General features: G+C 38.4%; 1 protein-coding gene and 1 pseudogene across 1 annotated transcript in view; one reads left to right on the forward strand and one right to left on the reverse strand.

The window, feature by feature from the left end:
* Positions 1-13,210, forward strand: part of LOC142221562 (poly [ADP-ribose] polymerase-like) — a 130,144-nt gene that overhangs the window by 102,406 nt on the left and 14,528 nt on the right. The gene's annotated exons all lie outside the window — the stretch shown is intronic.
* LOC142219856 (uncharacterized) lies at positions 6,041-6,982 on the reverse strand (annotated as a pseudogene).

Raw genomic sequence — 13,210 nt, forward strand, 5'->3', positions numbered from 1 at the left:
TGAGGGTGTAGTGAGCCCATCACCATTTATTGTAATTTACCAAATATTGTCAACATACATTTGTTTTGGTTCTTTCGCGTACATTTTTGTTTTGTTTTGTTGCGCTGGTCAGTAACATAATTTTATGACCGAATTCTTTTTGATATTTGATTCCGTTCTTAAGTAGCTCAATAAATTCAAGTTACATTATTGCAAAAGAACCATCGGAAGCGTGTGCTGACAAGCAAATGTAAACAATATTTAGATTATTAGTGGTAAGTTATGGAGTGGACTCTAGGTCCAACCCAAATCATAGATTAAGACATTTATGTGTAAAAAGCGAAAGAATTAAATAAAAATCAATCAGTATTCTACTCTAATTGATAGTATTCATTTCCATTTCGCATTGGCGCTTTTGAGTGCCGCGAACACCATTCTTTTGGCAAGGCGCTTCTTTAGTGCCGCCTAAACAATTATTTGGCCATTGGCGTTTTTAAGCGCCGGCACAACCGGGCAGGCAGGGCGAAAGGATATATCTATAATCCTGAACTTTTTTTATTACAGCTGAATATTTTGTCAAGGTCTTGGGCCAAAGCATTCACATCGCTATGCCAAGTATCACTCATAACGGATCTCAAAGATTCTAAAAATAAAATTCGATCATATTTGAAATATTCAAATTCCTTGTACCGCGGACGTTTATTCGGTATTGTATCGCTTATTATGTATATTCTAATCATTTCGTGATCGGATATAATGTTCGATGGGTCCGTTTTCGCAGTTATTCTGTGGCTGTTCGTAAGAACGTAATCAATAAGTGTCTTAGACGTATCAGATATTCATGTATATTCATTTACAATTTTGTTCAAATTATTGTCATAAATAGCACTTTTTAGTTTGTTTCTGTATGTGTTATTCTTTAGCCAGTCTATATTTATATCACCCGCAATAATAATATCACAGTTATGTTCACAAATGTTTTTCGAGAGATTCTTGAAACTTATCACAGAATTCGACCTCGGAACCACTTGGTGATCTATATATTGCACCTATTATTAATTTCACATTTCCTCTTACTGCTAAACAGTACAGAATCCAATATTTTGATGTTACAACATTTTCTAGTATTTTGTTTACGGCCGACTCTTGCTTATAATATAAAATAACTCCCCCCGTGCGACTGGAGTTTGAATAACTTATGATTTGATTATAGCAATCTAAATTGATTTCACTATTGTCCACATCTTGTGTTATATGTGTCTCAGAAAATATGGGAAACTCAGGTTTTTCTGCTGTAGTTAATAGTTCCACTTGGCTAAAATTATTAGTTAATCCTTGAATATTTGTGTACATTACACATATTGACTTTAATTGTTATTCCAATAACCCCAATCGTTTCTTTTTGACAATTTATGTAGATATACTTCACACATTTTACTGTTGGTGTAATGGTTTTCGCCTAATCTAAGATTTCGTTTTTTATTTACTCGTGTACAGTTAATATATTTATTTAGTTGCCCTCTGTCACATTCAGTTGTTTTATGATTTCCCAGACATTTCAGACATGTTTCCTGATTTGTACATTCACTCGATTTGTGATTATAGCCTTTACACTTGAAACACTGCTGTATACTGGTTCCGTCAAAGGCTCTGCATCTTTCCCAACCAACATTTATTTTTTAATCCTTCATTATTTCTTCATACTTCTCGCCATTAACTTTTAGTTTGACATTATAAATGGTTTTATTATTTCGCTTTGTTTCATATATTTTCCATATTTTAAACTGTTTATCTTCCAATACTTTATTTTGCTTGATTAATTTAGTATACAATTCGTCTTCTGAGTATTTAAATGATATGTCGGTTATGTTAACGCAGAACTCGATTGGATTTGCAACCTTAACTTCATAATTCTCGCCCTTTCAATTGTATTTTTTATTTTACTCCGTTCTTCATCATTATCACTTTTTATTATTATGGCACCCCGACTCCCGGTTTCTACACTTGTTATTTTTGGTCCGCTGGATCAACTTTTTTGTTCAGTCCCTCTTTCGTTTTATGGGTTTTTTGTTTTCCCTTGGTTTGACTATTACCGGCACTTGTTTCTTGAGATCTGGCACCGCTTTTTTACCGTCTCTGAGTGCATTATGTTTTTTGTTTTGACATTTCCACTAACACGTGGCTTTACTCTCTCACTGGTTTCTTCTAACGCTTTTTTAACATCGTTTACAGCTTTGTTATTATCATGCAGAACTTCCATCATCTCTTTTGTGTTATTTTCACTATTTGCCACTGAACCATATAATTTTTTAAGTCCTCTCACATTGTTTTCACACATTTCTTGTGTTTTTATTAGTTTTTGCAGTCTCTCATCATACCGTCATTCAATAGTAACTGTTTGATTTCATCTTCGTTTTGTTTTAGTGACACTTCGAATTCATATTTGTATTCAATTAAATTGTTTTTGTTTACATTCACTGTATCTTGAATTTCTTTTAACACCGGATCAACATTATGTATATATTGGACACAATCATCACACATGAAACGCAAAAAATTGTTCGATTCAAGTATCATCACGGAGTATTGATCAATTCCTGAGCATTTTGCCGATTGGTGATAAACTTTTTTGCAAACACCTGAGCAATGTATGCCGGATTCACCGCGTATACTGCCTTTAGGTTAGGTTAGGTTAAAGTGGCAGCCCGATTAAGATTCAGGCTCACTTAGACTATTCAGTCCATTGTGATACCACATTAACTAAAAGTACCTATTACATATGGGCACTTCTAGTTTTAGCCGTTGAACCTTCTCGATTACTTTCTTCTGTTGAACCAACCAGATTGTTCCAAAAACATTAGCAGACTGTTTAAGTTAACGTTTTCCAGGTCCGCCAGTAATCTGAAGCTATATGCCCCTAAAATTGCTTACGCCTTACACAAAATGCAGGACACTCACACAAGAGGTGTTTTATTGATACCTTTTCCTCCGCATCATCACAGCTCATACAATAGTCATTATACTTCGCACCAATAGTTTTTGCAAAATCGCCTATCAGGCAGCGACCCGTTATAGCAGATATCAGGAGTGAAATCTGGCGTCTCGAGAACACTAAAATATCTAGTGTGCGGTTTAAGTTTAAATGGGGCCATTTTTGCTTGGTGTCGTTACAACCCTTACAATTCTCCCATCGAACATTTGCCATCATGACAGCCTTCTCACGCAGTAAGAGCTTGCAGGTAGCCAGAGGCACACCAACAGATTCTAGTTCCCCTCATCTGCTTCGGAGTTCCCCGGTATGTTCCTGTGGCCAGGCACCCATATTAGGTGAATATTGTGCTGCTCAGCCATCTCATTGAGAGATTTGCGGCAGTCGATGGCCGTTTTCGAGTTGAGGAACACAGAGTCCAAGTATTTTATTGCAGGTTGACTGTCTGAGTATATATTAATGCCAATATTGCTTGGAGCATTACTTCTCAGCCAATTCACCACTTCTCTTATTGCTAATATTTCAGCCTGAAAAACACTACAGTGATCAGGTAATCTTTTCGCTATTCGAAGTTCCAGATCTTTAGAATATACTCCGAAACCCACTTGGCCATCCAATTTGGAGCCATCAGTGTAGAAATCTATATATCTTTTATTCCCCGGGGTCCGTGTACACCACGCCTCACTGTTGGGAATTAGAGTCTCAAACTTTTTGTCGAAAAGTGGACTCGCCAAAGTGTAATCCACTACGTTAGGCACATCTGGCATTATTTTGAGGACCGAACTGTGACCGTAACTTTTTTCCGACCACAGCGATAGATCGCGCAACCGCACAGCCGTTGTTGCTGCTGACTGTTTGGCCAAAATGTCTAAAGGCAATAGATGCAGTATGACATTAAGGGAGTTTGTTCCTGTCTTGCTGAATGCACCTGAGATACAGGTAGCCAGAGGCACACCAACAGATTCTAGTTCCCCTCATCTGCTTCGGAGTTCCCCGGTATGTTCCTGTGGCCAGGCACCCATATTAGGTGAATATTGTGCTGCTCAGCCATCTCATTGAGAGATTTGCGGCAGTCGATGGCCGTTTTCGAGTTGAGGAACACAGAGTCCAAGTATTTTATTGCAGGTTGACTGTCTGAGTATATATTAATGCCAATATTGCTTGGAGCATTACTTCTCAGCCAATTCACCACTTCTCTTATTGCTAATATTTCAGCCTGAAAAACACTACAGTGATCAGGTAATCTTTTCGCTATTCGAAGTTCCAGATCTTTAGAATATACTCCGAAACCCACTTGGCCATCCAATTTGGAGCCATCAGTGTAGAAATCTATATATCTTTTATTCCCCGGGGTCCGTGTACACCACGCCTCACTGTTGGGAATTAGAGTCTCAAACTTTTTGTCGAAAAGTGGACTCGCCAAAGTGTAATCCACTACGTTAGGCACATCTGGCATTATTTTGAGGACCGAACTGTGACCGTAACTTTTTTTCCGACCACAGCGATAGCTCGCGCAACCGCACAGCCGTTGTTGCTGCTGACTGTTTGGCCAAAATGTCTAAAGGCAATAGATGCAGTATGACATTAAGGGAGTTTGTTCCTGTCTTGCTGAATGCACCTGAGATACACAAGCACTTTGTCTAAACTTGTCGGCTGGTGAAGTGCCGGCCACCAGACTACACACCATATAGCATTATAGATCTAACCACTGTCGTGTATAGCCAATGTACAATTTTAGGTTTTAGTCCCCACTTTTTCCCTATTGCCTTTTTGCACGAGTATAAAGCTACCGTTGCTTTCCTCGCCCTTTCTTCAATATTAAGCTTAAAGTTCAGCTTCCTGTCCAAAATAACGCCAAGGTATTTTGCACACTCCCTAAATGGAATTTCAATACCCCCTAAGGAAATGGGCCTAACCGTGGGAGTTTTGCGATCTTTGCAGTACATGACTAGTTCTGTCTTTGCAGGATTTACCCCAAGACCATTATCTTTCGCCCATTTCTCAGTCATCCGGAGGGCTCTCTGTATAATATCTCTAACTGTTGATGGGAATTTTCCCCTGACTGCTAGCGCCACATCATCTGCGTATGCCACCACTTGTATCCTTTCTTTTTCTAGGGAAACCAGAAGGTTGTTTATAGCAACATTCCAAAGAAGAGGTGATAGAACTCCTCCTTGAGGAGTGCCTCTGTTCACATACCTTTGTATGTTTGCTTGTCCTAGTGTGGCTGAAATGCGTCTCTTCCTTAGAAGTTCGTCTAACAGCCTAAGTATACCTGGATCAACATTCAGAGTTGTCAGTCCATTTAATATCGAGCTCGGATGGACGTTACTGAACGCCCCTTCGATGTCTAGAAACGCCTCGATTGTGTATTCTTTGACAGATAGTGAGCTTTCAATAAAGCTGACTAGTTCATGTAATGCGGTCTCAGTAGACCTGCCCTTCGAGTATGCATGTTGTCGTTTCGAGAGCAAACTTGAATCGACGCTAGTTCTAAGATAAATATCTATCATCCTCTCCAGAGTCTTAAGGAGGAATGATGATAAGTTGATTGGTCGGAAATCCTTCGCATTCGAGTGAGAGGCTTTTCCCGCTTTAGGTATGAAAACGACTTTTGATTCTCTCCACTGTCGTGGAATATATGCTAAGTTGATACATCCTATATGTATCGCCGATAACCAGGGAATAATTCTGTCAGCCACCGCGTGTAACTCCGCCGGAGTAATTCCATCAGGTCCGGGGGATTTGAATGATCCAAAGCTATTTAACGCCCATTTTATTATAGATTCTGATACAATTTCCTCGATAGGAAACGACCGCTGGGCCACTGTGGCACCGCCAGTGCATGGTTCAACCGTCTGATTTCCGGGAAAATGTGTGTCCAATAGTACCTCCTGCGTCTCCTACTGCCTTTACATGTATTGCACTCAGCCATTTCGGCTGGTGGAAAAACTTATTACAAAATATAATATATAATATTTATTTTGCACAAAAACTTTAATTAATTGCGATGCGAAATTGCTAATTTTTTAAAAATTTTTGCAATTATTATTCTTAAATGTTCGAAAAACTTCAATTTGTTATGATTTTCTGGGAGCTTTTTATTTTTTGCTTTCTCTCTCTCTCTCTCTCTATTTCAATAATCGACGAATGAGATTCTACAAATTGGCAAAAGTCGTTGGTAGGCATTATTAAACCGGTTATCGCATCAACTGGGGCTTTTCCATTTCCAACAGCTAACAATTGTTTGGAAAATTGTGCAGCACTTTGATCATTTTGAAGTTGAACTCTCATATTAGTGGTTAGCGATAATGTGTTTAGGTCATTCCATAAAGGTGATGCCTTCAGGCAAGCATTCAATTCATCTGCAGGGGTTCCACGGGGAATTACTGGCAACGTCTGCCTGAAATCGCCTGCCAACAGTGTTATCAAACCGCCAAAGATGTTGTTACTTCGCCGAAGATCCTTCAGATCTGCTTCACACATTGCAAAGAAGCTAGTCAATGTTGTCGATAGTGGTCTCTCAGCTCGTTGTGCCGCATTAGCCTCAATGAAGTAAACTCTTTGGCCATTTTCCAAATGCACTGCTAAGTGTACAACTGTGGGATATATTTCATGAATTTGAAATGAAAATAATCGCCACAATGCTTCATTTTCCCATTTTCCGACGCAATACCAAACACAGCCATGTCCCTCCCTTTTATGACATACTTGCACAAATATTTGATTGATTTCCGAATGACAACTCTCAACTTTTGTATGTGTTTCGAGAATTCGTGATAGAAGCGGGCAATATGGTACAATAAATTAATTTCCGATCACAATATCTTGATTTTTGACTTTAACTTTGATAGTTCGACCATTATCTTCTTTTGAACTCCGACGATAAACTGGATATCCATCGTTACCTGTGACTGTTTCAGGAACTAACGGTCGCGGATATCGTTTTGCGCACTTTCCATCAGCCATGCAAGGCGATAATGGATTTAATGCAACGCACGGTCCTTGCACCATCTGTGTTGTCACATGTCGTGTAGATGGGGATCAGTGACTGGATCAGGAATTTCAGCGGATATGATGTCATCCACTTCATTTGAATGTAATTTGTTCAGCAACCAAATTAGTATATGAGCATGCGGTATATGAGTCCACGCTTCTGCCATTCCACCAGATCGGATGAACCCTAAACGACGGCATTTAATAATGACATTCTCCTCATGTGTACGAAGCATCATACGATACGCATAGTAATTCATTGCGCTTAGATTTTTATTCGTTGATACCCCTGAAAATGCAAAATTAAATGAACAAATAATAGCAATAATTAGTTTGTACCTGTAATAGGATCGACCATATTCAACTTGATGTCGTATCCGTCTTGCCCTTGCCAATAAATGATTTGATATTGTAACGCATCATAATTTGTTTGTAATTTGTTCAGCAACCAAATTAGTATATGAGCATGCGGTATATGAGTCCACGCTTCTGTCATTCCACCAGATCGGATGAACCCTAAACGTTCGGTCTCGACTGTGACATACATATCGACAGCGAATTGCTGGTATAGCCGACGGCATTTAAGAATGACATTCTCCTCATGTGTACGAAGCATCATACGATACGCATAGTAATTCATTGCGCTTAGATTTTTATTCGTTGATACCCCTGCAATGCAAAATTAAATGAATTGTTAAAGAAAACAAATAATAGTAATAATTAGTTTGTACCTGTAATAGGATCGACCATATTCAACTTGATGTCGTATCCGTCTTGCCCTTGCCAATAAATGATTTGATATTGTAACGCATCATACAAACGATGTGTCTCGTTTACACGATGCATGATATTGCTTCTTCGCTGAACGACAATGTCTCGCGATTTAGTTGGATCACCAACAATAATTGCAGCAACATCATTAACTGTGAGTGCATTGAATCTTCGCACATGTTCACCTGTTGGGGTACAATCCGCTCTTATGACAAATTTGTGCGTATCCGATGGAATTCGTTTCAATGCTGTTTTAAACATATTAACGACAGCATTATTAGCGTGAAAAAATGCTTGCAATTGTTCAATAATTCGTCTCTTTAACTGTTGTATTTCCTTATATCGCATCGCACATTTAGCTGATCCACCAACGACGAAATGAAATAAATTTGCAGAAATTGATGCGGTTCTAATATTTGTCCTTGTATGTGTATTTGCAAACAATCATTTATTGAAGAAATACGGTATAACTTCTGATCGAGTGATGTATACGTAGTTGTTATGTGTTGTAATTCATTGTGTTGGTGTGAGTGATTGGTTATGTGTGTTGTATCTTTTACCTTGCAAGTCGGCATGAAGACGCCTTCTCGAATTATATTAGCTCCAAAAGAAGTCATGCGAAAGCAGTTATTGCATTCAAGGATGTGTTGAAGAAAATTGCTGGAATCGGGATCACTTCCATCGAACAATGATTTCAGTGGCTGTGGTGGTGTAAGTAATGGTTCCAGTTTGACTTTTCCACTTGCGCAGAACAATCCAGCCGTTTCTCTTTTGAACTTTAACGCATTGCAATATCGGCATATAGTCGTCATTGGTCCTATATCTAAATTTTCATCATCACTGTAGTTCGCAATGTGATCATATTGGAATGCCAAACGATTGTATGATGCCAATGATCTTCGTGTGCTCACGAGTTGTCTCAATCGGACATTTTCTCTTATTATATTTTGTCTTTCTTCCCTTCAATTCTGTGAATACACTTGTTGCTGACTTGCATGTCTTATGCGGCGGCCGATGTTCGCACGTCGTCCTAAAGGCTTTTTGATCTATGGACAGAGTGGTGAAGTTAACTTCTAATTCACGATCCCCATAATTTACATAGTTCAACTTCCTACCTTAAAGGCAAATGTCTGCTGTTTAAAGTCACTAAAAATTTGCACAATGCACGTAATTGATTTGATTATTTCCAATTGAAATGTGAGTAAACGATTAAGTTATTTTTTTAAATATTTTTTCACAATTTCACAGTGTACACAATGCCGGTTTGTCACATGAAAATTTGTCACATCACTTTTGTATACTAAAAATTTGCACAAAACACGTAATTGATTTGATGATTTTCAATTGAAATGTTAGGAAACTAATGAGTTATTTTTTAATATTTTTTCACAATTTCACAATGCCAGTTTTTACATGAATAATTGTCACATCACTTTTGCAACTTCTTAAATCTTTCGCTATATAAAAATATATTTGATTGTAAGACAATTCATTTGAAAAAAATTGAATGAAAATTCATGTGCAAGCAACTGCGATGAATTCAAGTTATAGTTTTTTTATGTGCGCTGTATGTAAAACAAGATTTTCCCGCTTTTCCGTTGAAAGTTTTCTATATCTATATACCTCACAGAGCCCGAGGCCTTTCCAACGAATGCAAAACCATGGAAATCGGTTCGGGCGTTCTGGAGTTGCATCAAAGATGGCGCTGTAGTAAAAACAGAAATTGTTTTGTAAATGTTGGTATTAGATTGGTTTCTGTCGTCCTAGATGTAAGATGTTCAACAAAATGTAAGGATCTAAAAAAAATACTTGTAATATTTCAAATAAGTGGTCATTAATTTTTGTAGAGAATAAATTACTCAAATCAGATCATTCAATACGACCAAGTTTTTTAATTCATTTTGAGGACGACATATTTATTCTATTTTGGATTAATTGGCGATTTAACCATAAAAAATCGTCAGGTACTGTCTTCATTGTTCGTGGGGTCATTAGATTGCAACTTAATTGTCAATCGAGCAAGTTTTGAAGATTGAGGTTAGTTGATTTGTGCAAAGCTAATTCATTTGTTGCCTGCACAAATACATGTCACAGTCACCAAGGACAAGCAAACGATCTGACAAAGGTGTGCCATCAAAACAATTTGTAAAAATTGAGTTCCAAGGTAAAGTTAACCCTAGCTCAGAAAGAAGAAAATCTAGCCAACATTCAAGCTTTGAAGCAGGAATTAAGATTGGTGTCACAACGAGTAGAACTCAATGAACCAGTGAATGCCACTACTAATGACACGGTTGCAACTAATGAGGTTATGTCGGATGTGAACCAGAATAATGGTGAGTACCTTACTAATAGTTCTTCCCACAGCCAGAGTTCCACTTTCGCTAAAGCAAAAAAAAATATACCCACTTCCTAAATTTAGTGGATTGCCGGCCTTTAAAGAAGAATTTCAGGAAACCACTGCCGAGTTCGACTACAGCCCTTTGCAGAACATAATTCGCATTCGCGAGGCTCTTTATGGCAGCGCAAAGGAAACTGTATAAGCGTTGTTGTCAGTAATATTAAAAATTTTAGGTGAGACATTCGGGCGTCCTGAGCAGCTAATAAGAAGTCAACTGAACAAAATTAATTTGCTTCCGTATGTCCCAGAAGGAAATTTGGATTTATTGGTGCGATTCGCTACAAATATGGTTCGGTTTTTGGAAACAGCTGGTGGCATACATCACTTGAATAATCCCACGTTGCTCAGGCTGAAAAATGCATCACCCTGAAGGAGCCTCCCAATTTGAAACATTTTTCTGAATGACTTGATGGAATACGACAAATTGGCAACATAGTTTCAGACGGCCTGCCGGCGTCGTCACAATCTATGAAAAGTCGAAGGGTAAATATGCATTAACAACAACCTTTGTAAGAAAGTGCATGGTTTGCTCAGATACATGCCAACAACTTACCGACTGTCCAGCATTTAAAAACGTTACAGTAGATGAGAGATGGAAAAAAGTTCGCGAACTCCGCTTATGTGTATGGGGGGTATATTAACTTTGTCATTCCGTTTGTAACACATCGAAATATTGCTCTAAGGCCCCATAAGTATATCTATTCTGGATCGTGGGGTCGATCTAAGCATGTCCATCCGTCCGTCCGTCTGTTGAAATCACGCTAACTTCCGAGCGAAACAAGCTATCGCCTTGAAATTTTACGCAAGTAGTTGTTATTGATGTAGGTCGGATGGTATTGCAAATGACCCATATCGGTCCACTTTTACGTATAGCCCCCATATAAACGGACCCTCAAATTTGGCTTGCGGAGCCCCTAAGAGAAGCACATTTCATCCGATCCAGCTGAAATTTGGTACATGATGTTGGTATATGGTCTCTAACAACCATGCAAAAATTGGTTCATAATTATATATAGCCCCCATATAAACCGATCCCCAGATTTGGTTTGCGGAACCCCTAATAAAAGCAAATTTCATCTGATCCGGTTGAAATTTGGAACATGGTGTCAGTATATGGTCTCTAACAACCGTGCCAGAATTGGTCCATATCGGTCCATAATTATATATAGCCCCCATATAGACCGTTCTCCAGATTTGACCTCCGGAGCCTCTTAGAGGAGCAAAATTCATCCGATCCGGTTCAAATTTGGAACGTGGTGTTCGTATATGGCCGCTAACAACCATACCAAAATTGGTCCATATCGGTCTATTGTTATATATAGCCGATCTCCAATCACACAAAAATTGGCCCATATGGGTTCATAATCATGGTTGCCACTCGAGCCAGAAATAATATACCAAAATTTTATTTCTATAGAAAATTTTTTAATTCAATATATACCGGTCTTTTTTAATTCAATATATACCACGTATGGACTTACTTACAATTTAGAAGACTGTGTTAGGAGGTTTTAAGATACCTTGCAGGCGTTACCGCAACCCAAGTAATTCGATTCTGGATGGCAGTGTTTAGAAGGAGTTTATACGCAATCCATGGTGGAGGGTACATAAGCTTCGGCCTGTCCGAACTTAAGGCCATATATACTTGTTCATGTTTAAAAGGTAATATTTTAAAAACAAAGATGCGCCGTTAATGGTTGTGATAAATATCATAATAAGGTATTACACTCCATAAGTGTTGCCATTCCGGCTGAAAATGAAAGTGGTAAATTTGCATGCAGGTACCCAAAAAAGAGAAATCTTATTCCAAATAATTCCAGTTAAAATTTATGGTCCCAAACAATGTATAACCACCTATGCATTCATAGATGATGGAGATGATGCCACAATGCTCGGGTGGGATATCGGTAAGCAAATTGGTCTGGAGGGAAAAGGGAAAATTTGAAACTGCAATGGCTGAAAGGATATAGCAGCAATCAAAGAACAGATACTGTTAAAATGCAAATAAGTGGCATTGAAGATGGGAGAGAGAAATATGAGATGTCAAAAATCTATTTGGTGATGTTGTCATCGCAATTGTTTTCCATAAAGAATATAATTGAATCATCATCTAGCTAATTTGCCACTTGTGGGTTATTATAAGCGAAGCCGAAAATGATATTAAGATTAACTTATGCTTGTTTACGGTACCAGTGGATGTACCTAGATATCCGGACCGAGAAGGTCCCATAGCGGTAAGAACAAGACTTGGATGGGTAATATATGGACCGAATGGTGAGGAGAATGAGGATGTAGTAAAACGTGTTTTTTTGAGGCTCTTAATATTCTCAAATCGACCATAAAATATCGTGACGGAAGATATGAATGTGGCCTTTTATGGAAAAGTGATGAAACGATGGGATTAAATACCACATTTTGCGGTATTTAATCCCAGCAAAGAAAGTCTGCCCTTAGTTTTTGACGCTGCTTCCAAGGATGTCTCACTAATCATTAATGAGTGTGTTCTTTAAATTTAGGGAACAACCCATAGCTCTTTGTGGGGACGTAAGAGAAATGTTTTTGCAGATATCGATTCGTAAAGAAGATCAAAATTTTCAGCGTTTTTTGTATCGCGAAAGCTGTAATGATCCCATTAAGCAATACGTGATGACACGAGCAATATTTGGAGCGACATGTTCGGCAACAATAGCCCAATACATTAAAAATTTCAACGCAGAGAAATTTCCAAATGAAATGCCGCGAGCAGTGGAAGCCATAATTCAGCGCCACTATGTCGACGATTTTGTTGATTGCTTTGGTTCCGAGGACGAAGCAATGAAGGTGTGCATGATGTTCTTAAAATTCATCACAACGCGGGATTTACTGTGCACAAAATAATTTATATTTCTGACGAAATTAACAAACAGTTTGGCAACCCTACAATCACAAACGTGAACATATCAGCTGAAAAAACAGAAAATATTGGGCATGCCGTGGTCGCCGGCAACTGACAAATTCATATTCGATCTTCAATTCAAACGGGTTACGTGTGATATATTAGAAAATGAAAGGACACCTTTGAAACGTAGCACTAAGTC

This window comes from Haematobia irritans, chromosome 1 (genome assembly GCF_050003625.1).
Source record: "Haematobia irritans isolate KBUSLIRL chromosome 1, ASM5000362v1, whole genome shotgun sequence".
NCBI classification, from domain to species: Eukaryota; Metazoa; Arthropoda; class Insecta; order Diptera; family Muscidae; genus Haematobia; species Haematobia irritans.